Source organism: Bidens hawaiensis, unplaced genomic scaffold (assembly GCF_021521415.1).
Source record: "Bidens hawaiensis isolate Kalapana, Puna unplaced genomic scaffold, B.hawaiensis_p1.1 tig00026851_1, whole genome shotgun sequence".
Lineage (NCBI taxonomy): Eukaryota > Viridiplantae > Streptophyta > Magnoliopsida > Asterales > Asteraceae > Bidens > Bidens hawaiensis.
Genome location: NW_027494324.1, coordinates 235,311 through 249,927, shown reverse-complemented (window position 1 = coordinate 249,927; position 14,617 = coordinate 235,311). Strand labels below are relative to the sequence as shown.

The 14,617-nt window shown below is 35.6% G+C and overlaps 1 pseudogene; it reads right to left on the bottom strand.

Annotated features, from left to right (window-relative positions):
* Positions 1–4,501: 4,501 nt before the first annotated feature.
* Positions 4,502–5,033, bottom strand: LOC143574133 (brassinosteroid-responsive RING protein 1-like; annotated as a pseudogene).
* Between the last annotated feature and the right edge of the window lie 9,584 nt (positions 5,034–14,617).

Genomic DNA, 14,617 nt, shown 5'->3' with positions numbered 1-14,617 from the left:
TTTTTAGAAATTATATTGAAAGAGTTAAGGTGACAAAGGATGAAGTTTTTGATGTTGGACAGGGATGAAGAGGACTAAAAAAATTGAATAGATGTGAGATGGGAAAGAGGTAGTAGACGGTATGGTTTAAGATACCATGGAGATGGAGGGTTTAAGATCGTTTGGCTCTATGATACCATGGAATACTTATTTGTTTGAATGATTATTTTCGTTTCTCTCTTCCCCGTATATAGGACTTACAATACAATCTCTTATTTGAAGATAAGGTCATAAGACCATAAGAACGAAATATAACTTGATAGTAATTCCTAATTTACATTAATTTTGTTACATATATGATATATATGACCATAATGTGATTACTTAAGACTTAAGAGGCATTGTTGAAAAGAAAAATCATGCATGCAATACGATGGCAAAATGTAGCGTGACTTAATCTAGGGATTTTAACTCTGGTGTCACGCGTTAAATTATATCGACCTGTATACATTTCTGTTTTCTTGTGGTATTATCAGCCTATTTTATTTTCCTGTTATCTATAAAATTGTTAATGTGCTTCTACCAACCATAGATGAAGCAGAATCAACGGTTACTTAAGGAGCACTTGGTAAACTTTGCATGTTCTCTTTTATGGTAAACGCTCTATGTAAAAACTAAAAAGTTTATTAAAAGAGGGGTATTGTAGTAATTTAGAATAATTTGTCATATTTGTCCCTATGGCATTGTGGTCACACTATTAAGTTGTTTTTAGATGATAAGTCAAAAGAAACTTTCCTTATCTTCTCTGGCCATATACAAGACGTATATGTGTCGTTTTCATACAAATAGTTCTACATCAATAGAACACAGAGCCCGCTGATTATTAAGACAACTGGTTCCTCTAGGGCCCAAAAAAAGTCTTTGGAATATTTGGGACCGCGTTTTTCTTTTAATAACGTTATTGATAATCAGGGGCGGCTGTAGAGTATTCTCGAGTGAAGCTAGGGATTGAGGTCCCCGAAAAAATAAGGCCACTGTTTAAGAAATTAAATATCTATATATTTGCATCAAATCATTTTATAAACAATTTAGTAGTTTTTAGACAAACGTATAATAGGTTGTAAATTTTTAGGAGAAAGAAGTTTGAAGCGAGATATAATGAACATGTAAACAAACTTTTAATATTCTGAAAACTTGAATCGAACTAATAAAACTATAAAATTAACGGAATAAGAAAATTTTAAAAAGGGTTTAAAAAATTGTATACTTATATTTTATGTGTGTTGTCTATATATTTATATATTTGTTCATGTATAATTATATATATATATATATATATATAATAAATTAAAAATATTCGAGCCGAACCGAACTGAGCATATCTTTGCTCGTTGCTTGGCTCGTTTACAAACCGAACCGAGCAGAGCGGCTTGTTTACAATCGAGCAAAAAAACCAGCAAGCATTTTCTAAGCGAGCGCCGAACGAATTCGAGCAGCGAGCGGTTTGGACAGCCCTATCCTAATATCATAAATGGGCTGTAAATAAATGTGGACAGTGTACGAGTGTACAACCGGTTTGGATTATTACAGTTTAGTGGGTTGGGCCGTTTAGCTATAGGTTGTTTTCACATAACTGGGTTTGAGTTTGACTGGTTTTATAAAGCAAGCTAGCTAGCTAGCCGAAGCCCAAAAGAGACTTGAATATGTACAAGTGTACAACTAGTCAACAACTATTATATGCATGTTTCACCAAAATCCTAAAGTAAAATCTTCAATTTATAGAAAACCGAAAACTGTAAGAGTATTTGCATCCTAAAAACTAAATTTTATGAGTGGGGTTTTTAAAACTTAGAGAATGATTTAGGGTGCTGTAAGTACACGGGGGAGAAAATGCAGTAATTTTTCTGTATTTTTGAAAAACTAATGTTCACCACCTATAATTTTTTAATATTTGTTGAAATTTGAAAATGGTTGTGAGTGAAATAGAGAGAAATGGTAATGATAAAGATATAAAAAAATGCTATTTAATTAAAAAGAGTGAGAACATGTAGTGTTTTTTTAATGTAATTTTGGATTTAGAGATGGTGGAGGGGATGAGAATGCTCTTAGTGATGCCGCTAGTTCATATTTGAAATAAGACAAAATTAAGACACCTGCTCTTTTAAGGGTTTTACAAATGAATCAGTACATGGTGCAACCTTCAATGCATTTAGGATAAGAGTAAACTTGTCCAATATAAAATAATAGTTACAATATTGGCCCCTTCACTTTGTTTAACTTTTGTAAATTTTAAAAATAGTTACAATTATGATCCTTGATCTTTCACTCATGTGTGATTTTTATTTTCACTTCTAATCCAACTTCCCCCGTAATTTTTAAACGTTTATAAAATTTTCATACGTTAATTTTTTTAAAGAAATTGCATCATAAAAAACGAGCATATTTTTCTCTTTAGTTTGAGTATGATATTATTATAGTTTTTTTTTCCAGTTAAAAAAAATAACATTTTACGAATGGGCGTTTGCGGTCTGGTTTTGATGGTTTTAAATTAACCCGTGAGCATAACCGTTAGCAACGGGTTTTTCGTTGAATACCGAAAACGACCGGCCAAAATTTAATGAAAAAAAATCAACCATGAAGTCAAACCAATGACTGTTTTGAACGGTTTTACGGTTTTAAGTCAAACAACGAACACCTGTAAACTTGTCACATGATTGCCGAGATATGTGTTTCCCGTTGCATCGTGCGGACACTTTTCTAGTTACTAAAAAAACCATTGCAAATTCAAATTATCGAAAAAGAACACACAGTTTCACACATTGAGGGTTGGGAACATACAAGGAAAATTTTCTCCGCTTTCACATGTGCCATAGAACTAACTTTTGGTTTTTCTTTTATGTACACTTTTATGTATATTTTCTTTAAATCTGGTGTTTATCAATTGTTTGATCATATAACATATTTAATCTTCGTTTCGTCATGAACTAGCATTATGGCATTTGCTCTTTTTTAAACAACTTACACGCTCATCTAGTCTACTCACAACAATACCGGCCTCAAGATACAATTATAAATATGTTTTTAGTTTTCTATTTTTTTGATAAATATTTACGAAAAACATACATCCATATCCATCGTATTTTGTTCATTTTTTATTGTTTTTATTAATTTAACCTTAACGGATGCCATATTAAACCTTTTTGGAGTGTGTTACACATTTAATTTCCAGATCATAAGAACATATTAACATTAAAGAAAAGTAGAAAACCATGTAAAGTCAATTATAAGAGCATTCTCATCCAACCCCTTATTTTATATGATGGATATTTTTATAATTTAGACAGTGATTCATGGTGTTGTGAGTGAAAAATTTTTATATTTTAGAAAAAGTAGTGATTTTTCTGTACATTTGAAAAGTTACTGTTCATCCCCTATAATTTTTTAATATATTTTGAGAGTGGTTGTGAGTGAAAGAAAGAGAAAAGGTAATGATAAAAGGTATAAAAAGTATTATTTAATTGAAATAGAGAAAGAAAATATAGTGAGTTTTAGTATAATTTTTGATTTACGGATATGAAGTAGGATGAGAATGCTCTAAGTAGAAAGATAATGAAACTACGTCACACCATTGCATTTTGCTTCAGGTAATATACATTTTTTTTCAGAACGGCCGGCCAACTGATCATACCTACCATTGCACTAGAACCCCTCAAATATTTTCAAACATCTCTTTCTTCATCACACAAAATATGTTATCCTATAAGATGTTCACATTTTGTCTACTGTCTTTCTAGTCCTTTTAATAATAATAATAATAATAATAATAATAATAATAATAATAATAATAATAATAATAATAATGCTGTTGTTTAGAAATATATACAGTTATCGTACTTCTCTGTTTTATGTATATTAAAAAAGAAGTTGCTCACACTTTAAGACAAGATCCGATTAACCCGGTTGGATCCAAGCAAGACCCAACAAGCTCTGCTTTACGTAGGACCCAAATATTTGGTACTCTTTTGTACTTTCCTAAGCAATTTTGGTAAACTATTATTCTCACTTGCTACAAAATCAAAAGTTACTCACTTCTCAATTACATTTCTAAATGCAACGATAATTTTGTACATACTTATAAACTTTCATAATAATATTGTAGTTATCTATAGCATTTCATTCTCTAGTAGGAGGGTTTGAAATATAAGAAAAATAAAAGGATCTAGTAATAGCTTTTATCAGCTTATTTAAATCATAATCAAAATTATCATTATCTGTTATATTTTAAAATAGTGTATACCTAACGTAGATAAACAATTACCTCATTTGTCACACAACATAATACATTTGTATGAATACTTTATATAATTTATGTGTTATAATTATTAAAAAAAACCATTAATTCTATTTCTATCCATTGTTTTGTGAATACAATATATGCTTCTCATTCTTTTTTCTTTTGTAAAATATAATCCTACAATCTATCAAAAAAAAAAAAAAAAGCATGCATCACTATCATAAGCCACTAACCATCAAATGAATCCCCATAATAATCAGCAATCCCAGAAGCCGCCCATAGCCGTTGATTAAACAAATCCTGTAAATCATCGGAAACAAACGGCGTCCGACACAACGGACATGTCTTCTGATCATGGTCCATCCAACGGTCCAGACAGCAACGGTGGAATATATGTCGGCAATTAGTAAGCCGCCTTATTTCATCGTCCACGTCGAACTCATACAAACAAACCGCACAACTCTCTGGTGGGTCCACTAGCTCCGAGTACTTAACTACTGGAAGGAGTTCACGTATTAAGGCAGCGGATACTGAGTGAAAATGTGTAACGGGTTCGGGTCGGGTCGGGTGAGAATTCGGGTTCGATGAAATCGCCTAGACCAACGAGTAGGAAAGTGAAGGAGATGAGTTTGCGGATGAAGCCTAAAATGGTTAAGACGTGAAGGAGGAGTTTGGGTAGGAATAGATCGGTGTAACCAACTGGGAAACCCATGATTGTTTTAAGTAATATTAATATGTGTGTGTGCTAAGAGAGTAATAATGTGGTGAGATTTATGTTGTTTGTATATATATGAAGAATTAAGGGGTTGAAAGTGTAATAATGGGAAAGTTGGAGGACTAACTTGTGATTTGGTGAGGAAGTTATTATTAGGTTTATTAATCATCATTATTGTCATGCCAGGCCACTTTAAGGAGGCTAATCATGGACTAATTCTAACCATAAAATGATAAATACATGATACAAGATAATGTGGGTATAAATAAAAACATAAAAAATTAGTTGTTTTGTATGATATATAGGTGAGGTATATAATGTAGTGTATAATTGGTGGTGGATTTAAGATTTTTTTTAATGATAACATTTTTTTATGAAAATGTTAAGTGTATAGATATGATTTGAGTGTTGGATACGAATACAAAAATAGAAAAATATGAGATATTATACAACATATGAAACTTGAGCTACTTATCTATATTTGACTATAGAAAAGTATAAGATATTATCTATTTATCTCGGTTAAAATTTGAAACGAGTACGAGTCCAAACTTGAGCGTAGATTGAAACTTATTCGATAGACGAGTTTGAACTTGACTCGAACCGTTTGTACCCCATAAGACATTAATGTATACCACAAAAAATAAATGAAAAGAAAATAGATATAGACACTTGGAACAAACAAGCCAAAATAAATGAAGCATGGGTAGTGGGTTTTCATTTATGGTGTCATGGTTGGCCCATAAAGTTTGGTTTCCTTACATCTTTGGTAGGGTTGTTTCCAAATTATTAGCTTTGTCCTTTTTCAATATTCATTTAATACCATTACGATAAATATTATTAATTGTAACCAATATTTAAACCATATATATAATCCATGGGGTCGACAAGTTAGCAGTGATCAATACGTTTATGATCATGTAGGTACGGACCTATGTGGTCCAGTGGATTCCTTGAACACTCCCAACTAAAAAATTGCATATTTTTTTTTTATAATTAAGTTATTATTTAACAATTTTTTTCAATTTTATTAAACAATTAAGTACTTTTTGTCATATTTTAATAAGTGAAAATGATATTTTATGTCAATATTAGAGAGTATAAGCCCCATCGAATCTCATCTAAGATATGTTTAATAAATCCAAAACATAATGACCCACATAAGCCAAGAAAAGTTTGAAAGAAAGTTATAGAAAATAATTATAATGAAATAAAATAATATATAAAGTGAAAACATAAATAGACTACACATTGATACCTAAATCCTATGCCCGACCGGTTGGAGCGAAGCTCATGTTATCACCACACCGGTCCACTTACTTGTGCCTCCTCTTTCTTTTTTAGTCTTGTCTCTTCCTTTGGCTTTTATGTTTACAAATTACAAAGGGAATCGTTACAACATGATATGGTTTTGTTACGCATGTGTCGGGGATATAACCTTTTGTGTTAAAGACAGTTATTTATGCGCTGTTAAATTTTGTTTTACGATGCACATCACATGATATAATATAATATCTAAAGAAATACATAAAAAGACATGATGTGTGTAACTAATACTTTTAATGTTGTATAAATCAATTATCAGCTCTCTTTACTTTATGATTTATGTTTGTCTCGAATTTTAATATTGTTTAATAATTTTCCCCTTTAAGAGCTCTTTTTTTCACATCGAAAAGCTTTACTCATTTGTATTTCTACTAAATTGTGAAACTAGATATGATCGATCAAAAACCAATGAATCAAGTGTCAAGAGCTGTTCTAGTTGGTTTTATAATGACCCGAAAGCCCGTTTACCAATCAAATGATAAATATTAAATTAGCATAGTTCAAATATAAGGCATGAAACGGTGAAAATATGAAATTCTCATGTGTCCTCAGTCTAAAACAAATTGTTGAAAATAATAAATAAATAAAATATATTTACTTGAATTAAGCTAAAAAAATATTTCCACTTGCTTAATATTTACTAATATTTCTCTTCATGTGCATTGTAACATGTATATTTGATTTTAATTAATTATGAACCGAAACAAGATTATGTCAAATTGATTACTTACGAAATACCCCACCTCTGAAATTAAAACCTGGAATTTGTGAATCCAGCTTTGTTAATCAGAATTTGTCTCACCACATGAATAAATTTATTAGCCACGATGCCCAAGTGCTTGGTAACTTACTAACTTTATTCATTTATACTCATTGGTTTATCTTCACATGAGGTTTTGGTAAATTTCTTTTTGAAGTTAACTAGAAACAAGAAATACCAAAGGGCTTGTAGCCCAACCAACATGTTAAAAAAAACGAAAATGTAGACTTCATCTAATTGTAGTAGCCCAACCAAAATGTTAAAAAACGTGAAGTCTATCTAAAAGTAGTGAGAGTTCAAGTAGCATTATAAGAAAAACGGTGTATGTTAAGAGTGTGTGCATTTGTCGTTAAAAAAATCTTTAAACAATGGTCAATTTGGCACAAAAGTCCTTTTATTTATTAATAAGCTATGAATTGTATTTGAAATTTGAATATACTCATTTAAAATTTCTCATGTAAACATTTTTATTACGCGTGTCTATCTAAAAAGTTGCTTGCATATATTTATGAGATATGGTTAATCATTTTAGAGACTAAAGCCAAAAGTTTTCTTGTTGAAGGTATGCCAAAAAGTGTGATTGTTGAAGTTGTTATAGCCACCGATGCCACATGCCAAAGTAGTATGCTATGGATCATTGATTAAACCTTTGTACAACAAATCAAAAAGAAAAAAAAAAGAGAAAAAGAAAATCGGAATATTACATCTATCTATCTACATCTATCTATCTACATTATTAATATTGTATAATAGTAAGATTCGGAGCTTCCGCCTAAGTCTCTCTCTCTCTCTTACCACGCTAATAAGTTATGATACATGTTCAATTAGTGGTGGGCAATAAACCGGTTAACCGAACCGACCCGAAAACTGATCGAAACCGAACCAGTTTGAAAAGGATTATGTAGAAACCGGTTTGGAATCGATTGAAACCGTAGGTTTGGAACCGGTTTGTAATTTTTTCCACCAAAACCGGTTAACGGTTAACCGAAACCGATCAAAACCCGAACCGAATCGTACCATGATAGGAAACCGGTTTCAACCCAAACCGAAACCGATCAATAAACCGGTTTTGACTTTTGTGGACCAAACCGAACCGGTTTTAACCTAAACCGGTTTGTGCACCACTATGTTCAATCTAAAGTGTGTGAATTACATGAACATACACGACAATTTTAGCTATCAAAATCCACAAAGTATGTTTAGCATTTGGAGTAAGCTTAACTATAAACAAAACTTCTATCTGAATATTTCTTAATACCAATCTTAATTTATTGTCAAGGATTGTTATAACATCACTAATCAATATCCTAAAAATCAAGGTTATTCAAGAAGATGGTGTTCTATAGAAACTATGGTAAAACGGTAAATATTAGCGACATCCTTCCTTGAGACTCACCATTCACAACCCTAAGTGCCTTTATAAGACTCTTCAATTGTTGCTGACTGATGATTTCGACGTCGAAATATGTTTGAACGAGTCCTTCTTGCGATGTGTCAAACGAGTTTTTTTATAAAGGCCCTAACTCTTTGCTTAGTATGCATATCAAGCTCTCCGCCCTTAATAACTACTACAATTGTTTGTTGCGTGGCAATTCTAGTGAGACTTCTTTGTAAGACTCCCTTGATCACCTTCCTTTCCGTTAGTAATGGCCATAGAAACTTATTAGTGCTTTATCATATTAGTTTTATAATACTTATTTCTAATTGCATTTTACTGGTTTTAGCTCTAGATTTAATTTTGTTTGCTTTGATAATTATGTACTGTATTCTCTCTTTATAGTTTAGACTATCTTCATTCACACCCAAACCCAACATTAAAAAATTAGTTTCTCTTTTCTCTACCTATACAACCAAACCCAATCTACTATTTTATTCTCATTCACAACCAAACTTTTTATTAAATAAATAAATAAATAAATATATATATATAGATAAATGATAGAATACAATAATCCTTTATCGTACATTACATACGCAACACTTCCAACCGATAGATTTTCAAAACCCAAAATCAAAATTACACTCATCTGTTCGTCCCTCTCCCTCAATCGTCTCCACCACCCTTCACCGACACCAGCACACCTCCTTCACCTTCACTTGCCGGTGCCATCGACACTCTTCGTCACCATCATCGCCGTCGACAAAGTTTAAGTTTTCCTTTAAAAAATGTCTGAAAAAATTATTCGACACTCTAAAATTGTTGCCCGAAAGGAGGAAATGGATGATTCAGGTTGTTTCTAGGATTCATTTTTGTATGTTTTTTTTGGAGAAAAATGTGTTATTTTTGTATAAAAGATTAAAAATGTTGGAGATGAAGTTGGAGAAGAATAGGATATATGTGTGTATATATATTGTTTTAAATTTTTTTTAAGTTTTTTATCGTTCCAACGGTCAAAATGGTTAAAAAAACAAAATGCTCAAACATCATCGGCGACAAATATTCGCCCTCCCCCCTTGTTGCCCCTCTTATCGCCCGGGGGAGGGGGGATGTTCCCCCAAAAAGTCACCCATATGTCCCTAATTTGCGGTCCCATTACACTTTGTTTTATGAAAATATACTCCACTTGTTTTCTTGGTAACCACCGGTTATTTGTTCAACCATAACCGAAAATGGATCAATAAGTTTTTACGAAAACCATAACTGAATTAATAAACTCGTAGTTATTCTGATTAATTTTCTTAATCACGTGGTGGCGTATTTGAAGATCCTAACACAAGTATGTATGCTCTTAAGATATTTGAGGAAATCAAGGTGTTCTCTTGTTGGTTGAAAATAGAGCAGCAAATGTGGTTTCAATTTCGGGTGGAAGCTATTCACGAGCTACTCGAGATCGGCTCGTGAAAAAGTTTGACCGAGCTCAAGCCTAAAAATAAGTTCGTTTTAATAAACGAGCCCGAGCTTCACTTATCGAGCTCGAGCTGACTCACGAGCATAAACAAGCCTATATTATTTTTTATTTAATATATATATATGTGTGTGTGTGTGTGTATTTATACATATAACTAAAGTTAACACTTTCTCATTAAACTCAAAACGATTACAATAAAGTGACAGACAAACTGGCAACAAGCTGCGCTGCAACCCCTTTTGAATAGAAAAGCCAATCCTACTAAAAACGAAACTTTGGGACTTTGAGCCGAAAAATTACCATGCACGAGACGCTGAACCCTTCTCAGAAATGAAAAATGAGCGGAGCCCTAGTTGTTCTCGAGCTTGAAAAATTACTCACAAGCCAAGCTCAAGCTTGAAACGAGCGTTCACTCGATCTCGAGCTTTGGGCCTAGTCTCGAGCTTTGTGTACATATAATCATGACAAAAATTGCGCAATTCAAAGAAAGAAATTTACTTGAAAAGTTTACCGGAGCAATAAATTATGTTACCCGTTAGCCAACCGAGTCGGAAACCCTAACCCGTTATTTAAATAGAATAGAAAGAAGCAGAGCAAAACCAATTGGGGGCGGCTTGAGATGGTGTTGAAGAAATAGCATCGCTAGAAGCGGCCATCGAGACGAGAGTGAGGGTGCATGTAGAACAACAAGCAAAACCCTGATGAATTTAATAATATTATTAAATTCAAATGATGCTTAATAAATAGTTTTCAATCTGAAACTCAAACCTCACTCTCAATCTCTCGATTGCTGCTCGCTTTTCTCTTCTTTCCTTTCTTAATCAATAGCGCCTCCGGACCTCGTGATGATTACATCTGAAGGTTCAACTTATTAAACTTAGTTTGCAGGGCATGATTATATTAATTTGAGATTTCAATTCCATGATTAAACTTAGTTTGCAGGGCATCATTATTTGAATGCCATATTGAATTTCGAGATCTAGAGCTTTTTCAAACTCGAGTAATTTATTATTAACATTTTTAATTACCAATCGTTGTTTCTGATTATATGAATTTGAAATTTCATATTCCGTATTTTATATAGTTTCAAATTCATGATTATACGTAGTCTGAGGGCATGATTATTTGCATAGTTTCGGCTCGTTTCGGCTCGTTTCAAGCTTACTCATGAGCTGTTTTTACAAGCTCAAGCTTGTGTATATTATTTATTGATTAGTTATTAACATTTTTTATTATTTGTATATATTTCGAGAAACGTTAAACACCTTTAAGCTCAAGTCAAAATCGTGTGCAGCATCTTAAATTAGCCAAAGCCTGGCTCGAGCTTGGTTGTGTAGTGTGAAATTAATACATAGAAGTTGCAAAGAGCTAAATTGACGTTACACAAGGCTTGTTAACGCTTGACTAGTCTAAAGAATCTTCCAATACAAGGCTCAGGCTCGGATATAATAACTGAACAGGGGAAGATGATCGGTTATTCACCCGCTACGGATGAGGTTTGTTTTGACATTGATGCCAAATGGGAAGGAAACAACACATTTTAGTTACAAAATGATTAGTTACAAAAGCAATTACTCAAAACAGAAAGCATACAACATACCTAAATAATTAGTTACAAAATGTTGTTCAATTCCATCCTTCGAGAGCTTGAATCCCGGTGATAAAATCCCTGCATTGTTGCTTACAACAAAACGAACAAGGAATTCTCAAAACCTAACATAAATCAGTATAGGTGGTAAATTCGACCCGCTTAAGTATAAACTAATGCATATAGGCAGTCAACTAGTCATTTAGATCAATTTAGTTATAAATGAATGTTAGAGGTGGTGATTTTAACATGTTTACTTATAAATTAAGGTATACAAATGGTAATTTTAACCCATTTGAAGAAACACTAAGTGACCCGGTACAGATTATAGATAATCTGGGGGTTAAGTAATGTTTCCCACGGATGAGATCTAGCTGAGAAGGCTGTTCTTCAGGAGACCTGCAAAACAAACACCGTAAGCTCGTCACTGAGAAGGGGGGGGGGTTCCTCCTTGTGACCACCCTCCGGCGTGAGAATCAGACTAGGTTGCTCTGAATATAAGTGTATATTAAGAGATTGCTAGATAACTGGATAGCAGATGGTCTTACCATCCCAAGATGTTGGAGTATTTATAGCCGAAGGTAGGTTTCCTAGAAGGTACAGCCGGCTGAATAGTATTCCTGTTCTACCAACAGTGGACTATGCACAGGCCATACTGGTTGGTGGGTAGGTTACGGCCAACAGTAACAAAGTCGGCTGCACTATTCCACCAACTGTAGACTATGCACGTCCCACCTACTGTGGATTGTACGCAGGCTATGCTGGTTGGTGAATAGGTTACGGCCAACAGTAACACTATTCCACCAACTGTAGGCTGCGCATGCCCCACAGTAAGGGTTGGTGAGTAGGCAGCGGCTAATAATGACAAACAGTACTAGAGGGTGCTCCTCCTCGCACTGTTGTCGGTGAGCTGTCACCCTGTGATTGGCTCATGGGCTGTTCTGGTCAGATCGTCTGTCCTATCCATACCTTGGTAGGTATAGTACAAAAGATCTTTCAGAATCATACAGACTGGCTCATTTAGGCGGGATTGTTCCCGCCTTGCTCATTCCTTCATGTGACTACTGAAGTATCTAGTGTCTTGTGCGTGTAGCCCTGCTGTCTGCGGGTAGCCTTCCCTGATGGCTTGTATCCGCAACTGCGGGAACAGGCGGGGTACTTTACCATTGGGAGGCTTTCCCTGCGTGTACAGCTTGCGTACTGCGCGTAAGGTTCTCTGAGCATGGTGGGTCCTGCGGGAGCAGATGGCCTTTGCGCAGACGTCCCTGTTCAAGGTTAGTCTTGCGGGACCAACTGGGCTCTGCTGGGACCTACCTCTTCAAGTCCCCCCAGTCCAATGTTCTTCTCATGAATGTTCAATAAAGTGAGGTGAACTTTTGGACTTTAAGCAAGGGGTTTTGAAAAGGTTTTTAGTTTTAAGGTTCTCCGTGGGGATTCTTCCCGCGGATTTCCTAATGTCACTTGCAAAAATTCCCGATTTTTTTGCTTGATCTTTGGGTATGATGCGGGTAGGTATGTAACCTTCTCGCAAGTCAGGAGCGTTGAGTCTCACTTGTGTGGATTCTCCTTGAGGTTTTAGTGGTTTTGAACATAGTGATCAATTATGTTTAAACCACCAATTCCATCCTGGAGCCTCAAACAATGTAGTTCTCGACGTTCCCGCTATGCGGGGATGTTATTTCCGTTTCAACAAGCATTGCCCAAAAGATCCTTCTTGGTTTCAATTCCCTGCGGAGCGCTAGGTATGTGAAGGGTTTTGCCTTAACACTGTACCCGCGCTCGTCTTACAGTTACTTTACTTTCAAGGTACCCCTGGCGTCAATTCCCTGCGGGTGCTAGGTATGTGAAGGGTTTTGCCTTAACACTGTACCCGCACCCGCCTTATAGTTACTTTGTTGCCTGGGTTCTTGGCTTCAATTCCCTGCGGGTGCTAGGTATGTGAAGGGTTTTGCCTTAACACTGTACCCGCATCCGTCTTATGGTTACTTGGTTGCCAATGTAAGGGGTATTTTCCCGCTTACTTTTGAATCTTTTTGAATTTTGAATTTTGAAATTCGAAAGGTTGGTAAGGATAAGAACAGTCCAAACATCTGAAACGTCGTGCGACGGTTTCTTCTGACTGTGTCAGGACGTGCAGGAAGTTATGGTGACGTGACAGTACATGGTCATTCCAGACGCTTTTTCAGGCGCGTGGGCGCGATTTTTCGGGCGCGTGGCCGTGAAATTACTGGCACGCGTCCTTTTGACAGCTGTTGCCAGGTTGCTTTTTGCCACGCGTCATAGTTTCATTGCACCTTCAATTTCTCTCTCCTCCGCATTAAATTCACCGCATTAATTGCGATTAGTATATAAAGGGGGTGGAGGATCCTTTCCAATTCATACTTTCACATTTTCTCTTCATCTTTACAGCGATTTCCGGTGAATACTCTAATTAGTCGAGCATTCCCCTGAAATCGTTTTCTTCTTCCTTTTGCAAGATGTCTTCACATGATTTCGATTTACGACCGATGATAGGAGTACTGCTGGCGAGTGCCAGTGTGCTCTGCCCGGCGACCAGTACCGGTATGTTGTTAGGAAGTTCATGCTCGATCCTCTCGAGCCTGAGTTTCCTGAATCCCACCAGACCGTGTACGATGCCCCCAGAGGCAAGATCGGGGTTTATGCAGCATTCTTTGTCTATGGGAATCTTAGGTTCCCATTGACAAAGTTTGTTTACCGTGTCCTTGAGAGGCACGGTGTTCATTTGACCGAGCTGCACCCTATGGCGGTCGCCAAGATTCGCCACTTCGAGTGGGTGTGCCGGATTCTGGGCATCGAGCCCCATGTGGACCGCCTGATGACCTTCTATACTTGGAGGTGCATCCAGGGGTGGTACACCCTGACAACCCGTATCAAGGGTTTAAAGATTTGTGCGACCGAGCGCAGTCTCCGATCGTGGAAGCGGGAGTTCTTTTACATATCCGCCCGCGCCGTCCCCCTTGCCATGAAGTTTAAAAATGGCCAAGCAATTCCGAGCCTTCACGCCCCCAACTACCAGGAGGCGGAATGGTTCTCGAAGATATCCCTGGTCCAATCTCCGGTTTACCGGTTTGCGGAGTCCGGGATG